Consider the following 8469-nt stretch of genomic DNA (forward strand, 5'->3'; position numbering starts at 1 on the left):
CTATATAAAACAAATAGCCCATAATTTAATTAGTATTCCTTTTAATCTCTAAATTAATCCATAATTAATTTAAGACTAAAACTAATTAAATAACATAACTTCATATTAATATATTATAACTCATAATATATTAATAAACATATGTGTATAACTCTCATAAAATTATCCATAATAGTTTGGATGAGATGCAACCCAAATGGACCATGCCGGTCGGGTCAAGTATATACCAAATAAGTTATGGACTTAGACACCTTATCCAACAGACTCCCACTTGGATAAGTCTAATAACTATATTTGCCTATAACTTCAGGAACCAACCAACAATCGTAGCTCTCGAAAACTCCCTCGAACAATGAAGACTCTGTCGAACTATGAAGCGCCATTTTAGATAAGTGATCACATAATCCTCTGTTCTCATGATATCAGCCGGACAAACACATGGAACTATGTCTTGCTTATTGTCTAGCAGTTGTTTCTCGATTATCCGATTTGTTTGACGAAGAACTTCACTGAACACATCGGTTTAGTTCTGACCAGGCCTGGTATATGGGTCAACACAAAATCATCAAGGGGCCCGGATATCGCTTCTATTTCTAGAAGGAACAGATAAACTTCGACTGATATGCTTGTTCCACTACTTATTGAATTGTACACAAAGGCACGTTTTATAACATCAAGTTACTGATGCGTTTACGTGCAATCAATGCACAACCAACTCATAGGTAACAACTCATATCTCTAGGTTTAAAGATTTATATGATGTTATCGTCTCACGATCACTCGAGATAAATTCCATGAAGTGATACAAGTGAGCGTGGGTTTATACCAATACTCATAACTTATGAGTACTCATGAATGTTGCAGCAACCATTGCCATGCCTAAACACCTTTAAGGCATCTACAAACCCAATTCATGACAATCTTGATTCATACCTACTTCCGACGTATGATCGATTGTGGAGGTTTGAACAAATTAATTATTCTGGAAGTCAAAACATGCAAAACTGAAACAATAGTAAATAATTGACAATGATAGTAACACTTTACTCATAAATAAATCACAAATTTTATTCATCATCAAACGTCGATTACATTTTACAAGTTTCAGGAAAACTATCTAATCTGTAAAACTAATATCGTCCCTCAGCCCGATGCGTCTCGCATGCTGAAAATGCTTAACCCTCGTCAGTCCCTTCGTAAGGGGATCTGCAGGATTCTCATCTGACGATATCCTCCTTGTCACAAGGAGTCCTTCTTCAATCTTGTGCCTTATGAAGTGATATTTTCTGTCAATGTGTCGGGATCTGCCATGATCTCTTGGTTCCTTGGCTAAGATAACCGCAGCATTGTTGTCACAGAAAATTTCTATAGGTTCCTTAATAGCTGGTACAACTCCAAGGTCTCCGATGAAGTTCTTTAGCCATATCGCCTCCTTCGCTGCTTCACTCGCTGCTATATACTCTGATTCACAAGTCGAATCAGCCACCGTCTCCTGCTTGGAACTCTTCCAAGAAATTGCCCCTCCATTTAAGGTAAAGATCCAGCCCGACTGAGAGCGGAAATTATCCCTGTCAGTCTGAAAACCAGCATCACTATACCCTAATATTCTCAAGTCATCACTGCCACCAAGGGTAAGGACCCAATCCTTAGTCCTCCGCAGGTACTTGAGAATGTTCTTTACCGCGGTCAAATGAGCCTTGCCAAGGTTCCCCTGATACCTGCTGACCATGCTCAAAGCAAATGCCACATCAGGACGGGTACAAGTCATAGCATACATGATCGAGCCAACTGCGGAAGCATATGGTAATTGGCTCATCTCAGCTATCTCAGCCTCTGTACTCGGACTCTGAGTCTTACTCAGTTTGGTATTGCTTTGGATCGGTAAATCTCCTTTCTTGGAATTCTCCATGTTGAACCTTTTCAACACCTTATCCAAGTAGATACTCTGACTAAGTCCAATTAGTCATCTACTCCTTTCTCTTAATATCCTTATCCCTAGGATATAGGTAGCCTCCCCTAGGTCCTTCATAGCAAAGCACTTCCCAAGCCAGGACTTAACCTCCTGCAAGGTTGGGATGTCATTTCCTATGAGTAGTATGTCATCCACATACAGTACCAAGAAGCTAACTATACTCCCACTAGCTCTGACATACACGCAAGACTCATCTTCGCTTCTCAAGAAGCCAAACTCTTTTACCTTCTCATCAAAACAAAGATTCCAGCTACGAGATGCTCGTTTTAATCCATAAATGGATTTCTTAAGCTTGCATACTCTATTAGGGTACTCTGCATTGACAAAACCCTCTGGCTGATTCATGTACACATCCTCAGCCAACTTTCCATTAAGGAAAGCGGTTTTGACATCCATTTTCCATATTTCATAATCATGAAATGCTGCAATGGCTAACATAACCCTAATAGACTTAATCTTGGCCACCGGCGAGAAGGTTTCATCATAATCAATACCTTGAGTTTGAGTAAAACCCTTCGCAACCAGTCGAGCCTTATAAGTATGCACTTTTCCTTCCATGTCGGTCTTCTTTTTGAAGATCCATTTGCACCCGACTGTTTTACGGCCTGGTACATTGTCAACCAAGTTCCAAACTTGATTGTCATACATGGACTGTATCTCGCTGTCCATAGCCTCCTTCCATTTAGCAGACTCCGGGCCTGCCATGGCTTCCTTAACACTGCTAGGTTCATCCAAATTTACTAGTGTACTATCACTAATAAACGTATCACCTTCCGTAGTAATATGAAAACCATAATAAAACGAAGGTGTGTTCCTAACCCGTGTGGAACGTCTCGGAGGTACAGACTCGTCAGCTGGATCAACAGGAGTTTCTACCTCAGGTTGATTGCTAGTGTCTGAGGTTCCTTCACCAATTGATTCTTGAATTTCTTCAAGATCAATCTGCCTCCCACTGTCTCCTTGGCTTATAAATTCTTTCTCGCGAAAGATCCCTCTTCGCGCTACAAAGACCACATTCTCACTGGGTCTGTAGAAAAGGTAACCGAAGGATTTCTGTGGGTAGCCGATGAAAATACACCTTTCACTTCGGGGTTCAAGCTTATCATGAGTTTCACGCCTCACGAAGGCTTCGCAACCCCAAATTTTGATGTGGTCCAAATTGGGAACCTTCCCAGTCCACATTTCATGAGGTGTTTTGGTAACCTTCTTTGTAGGGACTAGATTAAGGATATGGGCGGCAGTCTCTAAGGCATACCCCCAAAAAGAGATTGGTAACGAAACTCGACTCATCATAGAGCGAACCATGTCCAACAAGGTACGATTACGCCTCTCAACTATACCATTCAGCTGTGGTGTCCTGGGAGGAGTCAATTGTGAGACAATCCCACACTCCTTAAGATAGTCAAGGAACTCGGTACTAAGATACTCACCACCTCGATCGGATCTAAGCATCTTAATGTTCCTGCCCAATTGATTTTCTACTTCCTGTTTGAATTCCTTAAACCTTTCAAAGGTTTCGGACTTGTGTTTGATCAAGTAGACATACCCATATCTACTATAATCATCAATAAAAGTCACATAATACCGATTAGCGTCCCTTGTGGCGGTTTTGAATGGCCCACATACATCAGTATGTATTAGGTCCAACAAACCTTCACCCCTCTCACAAGTTCCAGTGAAGGGTGATTTTGTCATTTTTCCAAGTAGACAAGATTCACAACTATCATCTGATTTGAGGTCAAATGATTCCAAGACTCCACTCTTTTGGAGTTGGTCTATGCGTTTCTTGTTTACATGTCCAAGACGACAATGCCACAATGATGCTTTATCTAGGCTAGTAGAAGAATCAATATACAACACATTATTTCCTAAGTTGTCTACAATCGACACAGTTTCATACACGCCATCACAAGGTAATGCTTTAAAATAAAACACATTATTAAAGAAAGCATTAATACCACCACATTCATTATCAAACGAAAAGGTAAAACCTTGTTTGTACAAAGCATGAAAAGAAATAATATTCCTCGCCATTTCAGACGAGTATACACATTTATTCAAATCTAATTTTAACCCATTATTAAGCAACAAAGTATAAACTCCAATCTTGGAAACAGGTGAAGCCTTCCTATTCCCCATGATTAAGTTTATCTTCCCGTGCTCCACATCCTCACTTCTTCTTAGGCCCTGCAAATCAGAACATATGTGAATACCACATCCTGTATCAAGCACCCAAGAGTTAGAATATGTTGAGTAATTAGAAAATATAGTGTAAATACCTGCATAGGTGGGTTTCACTTTCCCATCCTTTAGATCCTGCAAGTACTTAGGGCAGTTTCGCTTCCAGTGTGCCTTTTCATGGCAATAAAAGCATTCAGCATCCTTTGGAATGGCAGAAGGAGTGACAGAACCGTTCTTAGTCTTGGATGAGGAGCCTTCAAGAGACTTTCCCTTGGTACCCTTCGAAGGGTGCTTCCTCTTTTTCCCTTTGCCTTGCCCAATAGCTAAAACAGGGGTAGAAGTTGGAGTAGGAGTAGTAGAGGTAACAACCGCTTTACCCTTAAGACCGGTTTCAGCGGTCTTCAAGAGTCCTTGAAGCTTGCTGAGGGTAACTTCCTCCTTGTTCATATGATATGTCATTCGAAAATGATCATAACAAGAAGGCAAGGAGTGCAAAATGATGTCAATTGCTAACTCCTCGGGGATGTTAACATTCAGCTTCAGCAAACGGTCCACATACCTTTGCATCTTTTGCATGTGGCCCGTGACGGATTCACCGTCCTTCATGCGGGTAGTTATTATGGAGGAGATTATTTCATACCGCTCCTGACGAGCACTCTGATGGTACCTTTCCATCAAGTCTTGGTGCATCTCAAAAGGGTAGAAATCTTCATATGACTTTTGGAGCTCGGCTGTCATCGTGGCCATCATGATACATGCCACCTTAGTAGCATCTCTCTCATGAGTCCTGAATTCAGCGATCTCCTCAGGAGTAGCAGTAGACTCATCAAGTTCTTTTAACTCCTTATCGAGGACATATTCCTTGTCCTCGTAACGAGTAACCATCCTGATGTTCCTAATCCAATCCATGAAGTTGGAACCATCAAAGATGACCCTCCCACAAAGATTCATGAGAGAGAAAGAACCAGTTGGGTTAGAGCCTGAAGCATTAGTGTTGGAAGACATCTGAAAGAAGAAAGTAAGTTTAGATTAGATATTTAGGATCCTTAATAAGACACCCAAATGTAATATTAAGGCTAGGATCCAATCACAATATATTACACTTAGAAGAGGGATGTCGTAATCTAAGTAATAATATATTTGAAAGGTAGGCGAATGACGATTCACCAATTTCCACCATGAAAACGAAATGATTAATTAGGTTTAATTGGATTTGAAATTCCTAGATTCTTTTGAGATTCATTGAACTTTTCAATGGCATGTTTCAATCTCGATTGTGCCCTTCAAGTTTTGTGACTGGGATGCCGAGGATCACAAAACAAGGTGTGAATAACCATGCTAACTCACTTGGTACTCCTAATATTATCACCTAATCAATGTGCCGGTTAACCACACACGCTCCATTGATCTATGACAACATTAAGTTACCCTTCGTGATCCTTACTAGTCTAATTAGTGTGCCGGTTAACCACACACGCTCCACTAACGACTTGGTAAGGTACAAAGTGTGAATTCCATGGATTAGCACCATGTTCACATTTTCCTAAAATAACTAAGATTGGGGATTAAAAGAGTTTAGTTATTTTATAATATTCATTATACTTTTAATGAGGATTTAAAGTCGTTGTTCTACCCGTTCAGCTAACGACCCTCCACCGATCAAGCAAGCGGTGGGTGAGAGTATACACCCATTAAGTCGCCATTTTATAGGCAACAACCTTATACCCACCTTATAGACCGGCTTCGTGAATGAGGCCTACTAACGGTAAAACGACTTTTTCTTATACATATATATAATAATTAACCATTAATGTTATAAATAGTATAAGGGTTGAATTTTAAATATTAAAACTCTAAGGTTTGGAATTAAAGTTTATTAAAGTGTGTGAAACTTTACAAATTCCAAAACTTGAGGACAAGTTTTGTAACTTTGCAAAACTCTTCATTTCATAACTTATGAATTAAAGGTTCATAAAAATGAAGACTCTTCATTTTCATGTAACTTATGTGTTTTAAGTGTGTGTTAAATGAAAGTGACCTTTGGTAATCCATAACTTGAGGACAAATTATGGACTCCATTAAAACACATAAATGATTAAGAATTAATTCTAAACAATTCAGCAAATAATTCCTATCATTTTCTAAATTCATAAGAACATGAACATGATCATCAAAAATTCAAGAATTATATGAACACATAAAATCATGGATTTTTGATATATGCTATTGTAAATGGATTAGAACAACCATTACACCAACTAAAATAAGTTTTACAACACCAAAACAATTTAGGGTAATGTTTCCAGTCCATTTCCAGCAGCAAAAGTCGAGATTCTGCATTCTTTCGATCCTACTCGCCGAGTGCACGAACGGACTCGTCGAGTAGGTTGAAGTTTGCCTTGGACTCGGCGAGTCCCCCCAATGGACTCGGCGAGTCTAGCATGCAGACAGCAACGATTTCGACTTTTTTCACTATTTTGCATCAAGTATCAAACAAGCAAGCCTAGGCTCTGATACCACTGTTGGGTTTTGAGCAATCTAACACTTCCTAAGTGTGCATGCAACCTTAATAAACCTTGGATCTATGTTTGTCTAAATACATGCAAAATAATAATTTTCCAAGGTTTATAACCTATCTAACATGGCATGGGAACATTTCAACATAAAAGAGTTAGAAGAGATTACATACCTTTGTTGTGTTGGGTTCTTAGGAGTTTGAGGGCCAAGCACCAATAGTGTGAATGCCTCAAATGGAATCACAAACACCACAAACTCTTGGAAAACTTTGAGAGAGTATACACACTCTTGTATTTTCGGCCACACACATGCACACACACACTAGAACACTAGCTTTCTCTTAGGCTATCTTAGGCTCTCTTTCATGCTCCATAAGCATGCTTATATAGTATGCATGGTTAGGGTGAAACCCTAATAACCCATGTCTTTTCCTATTCCAAGGATCCATGGGTTAAAAGCTCCATGGATCATCCATGGACTTCCACATAAGCCTAGCCCATTAACAAATGAGTATTAGCCCACACTATATAAAACAAATAGCCCATAATTTAATTAGTATTCCTTTTAATCTCTAAATTAATCCATAATTAATTTAAGACTAAAACTAATTAAATAACGTAACTTCATATTAATATATTATAACTCATAATATATTAATAAACATATGTGTATAACTCTCATAAAATTATCCATAATAGTTTGGATGAGATGCAACCCAAATGGACCATGCCGGTCGGGTCAAGTATATACCAAATAAGTTATGGACTTAGACACCTTATCCAACAAAAACATGCAAAACTGAAACAATAGTAAATAATTGACAATGATAGTAACACTTTACTCATAAATAAATCACAAATTTTATTCATCATCAAACGTCGATTACATTTTACAAGTTTCAGGAAATCTATCTAATCTGTAAAACTAATATCGTCCCTCATCCCGATGCGCCTCGCATGCTGAAAATGCTTAACCCTCGTCAGTCCCTTCGTAAGGGGATCTGCAGGATTCTCATCCGACGATATCCTCCTCGCCACGAGGAGTCCTTCTTCAATCTTGTGTCTTATGAAGTGATATTTTCTGTCAATGTGTCGGGATCTGCCATGATCTCTTGGTTCCTTGGCTAAGGCAACCGCACTATTGTTGTCACAGAAAATCTCCATAGGTTCCTTAATAGTTGGTACAACTCCAAGGTCTCCGATGAAGTTCTTTAGCCATATCGCCTCCTTCGCTGCTTCACTTGCTGTTATATACTCTGATTCACAAGTCGAATCAGCCACCGTCTCCTGCTTGGAACTCTTCCAAGAAATTGCCCCTCCATTTAAGGTAAAGATCCAGCCCGACTGAGAGCGGAAGTTATCCCTATCGGTCTGAAAACTAGCATCACTATATCCTAATACTCTCAAGTCATCACTCCCACCAAGGGTAAGGATCCAATCCTTAGTCCTCTGCAGATACTTGAGAATGTTCTTTACCGCGGTCCAATAAGCCTTGCCAGGGTTCCCCTGATACCTGCTGACCATGCTCAAAGCAAATGCCACATCAGGGCGGGTATAAGTCATAGCATACATGATTGAGCCAACAGCGGAAGCATACGGTAATTGGCCCATCTCAGCTATCTCTGCCTCTGTACTCGGACTCTGAGTCTTACTCAGTTTGGTATTGCTTTGGATCGGTAAATCTCCTTTCTTGGAATTCTGCATGTTTAACCTTTTCAACACCTTATCGAGGTAGGTACTTTGACTAAGTCCAATTAGTCTTTTGCTCCTTTCTCTTAATATCCTTATCCCTAGGATATA

The sequence above is a fragment of the Lactuca sativa genome, chromosome 3 (genome assembly GCF_002870075.4).
Source record: "Lactuca sativa cultivar Salinas chromosome 3, Lsat_Salinas_v11, whole genome shotgun sequence".
Lineage (NCBI taxonomy): Eukaryota > Viridiplantae > Streptophyta > Magnoliopsida > Asterales > Asteraceae > Lactuca > Lactuca sativa.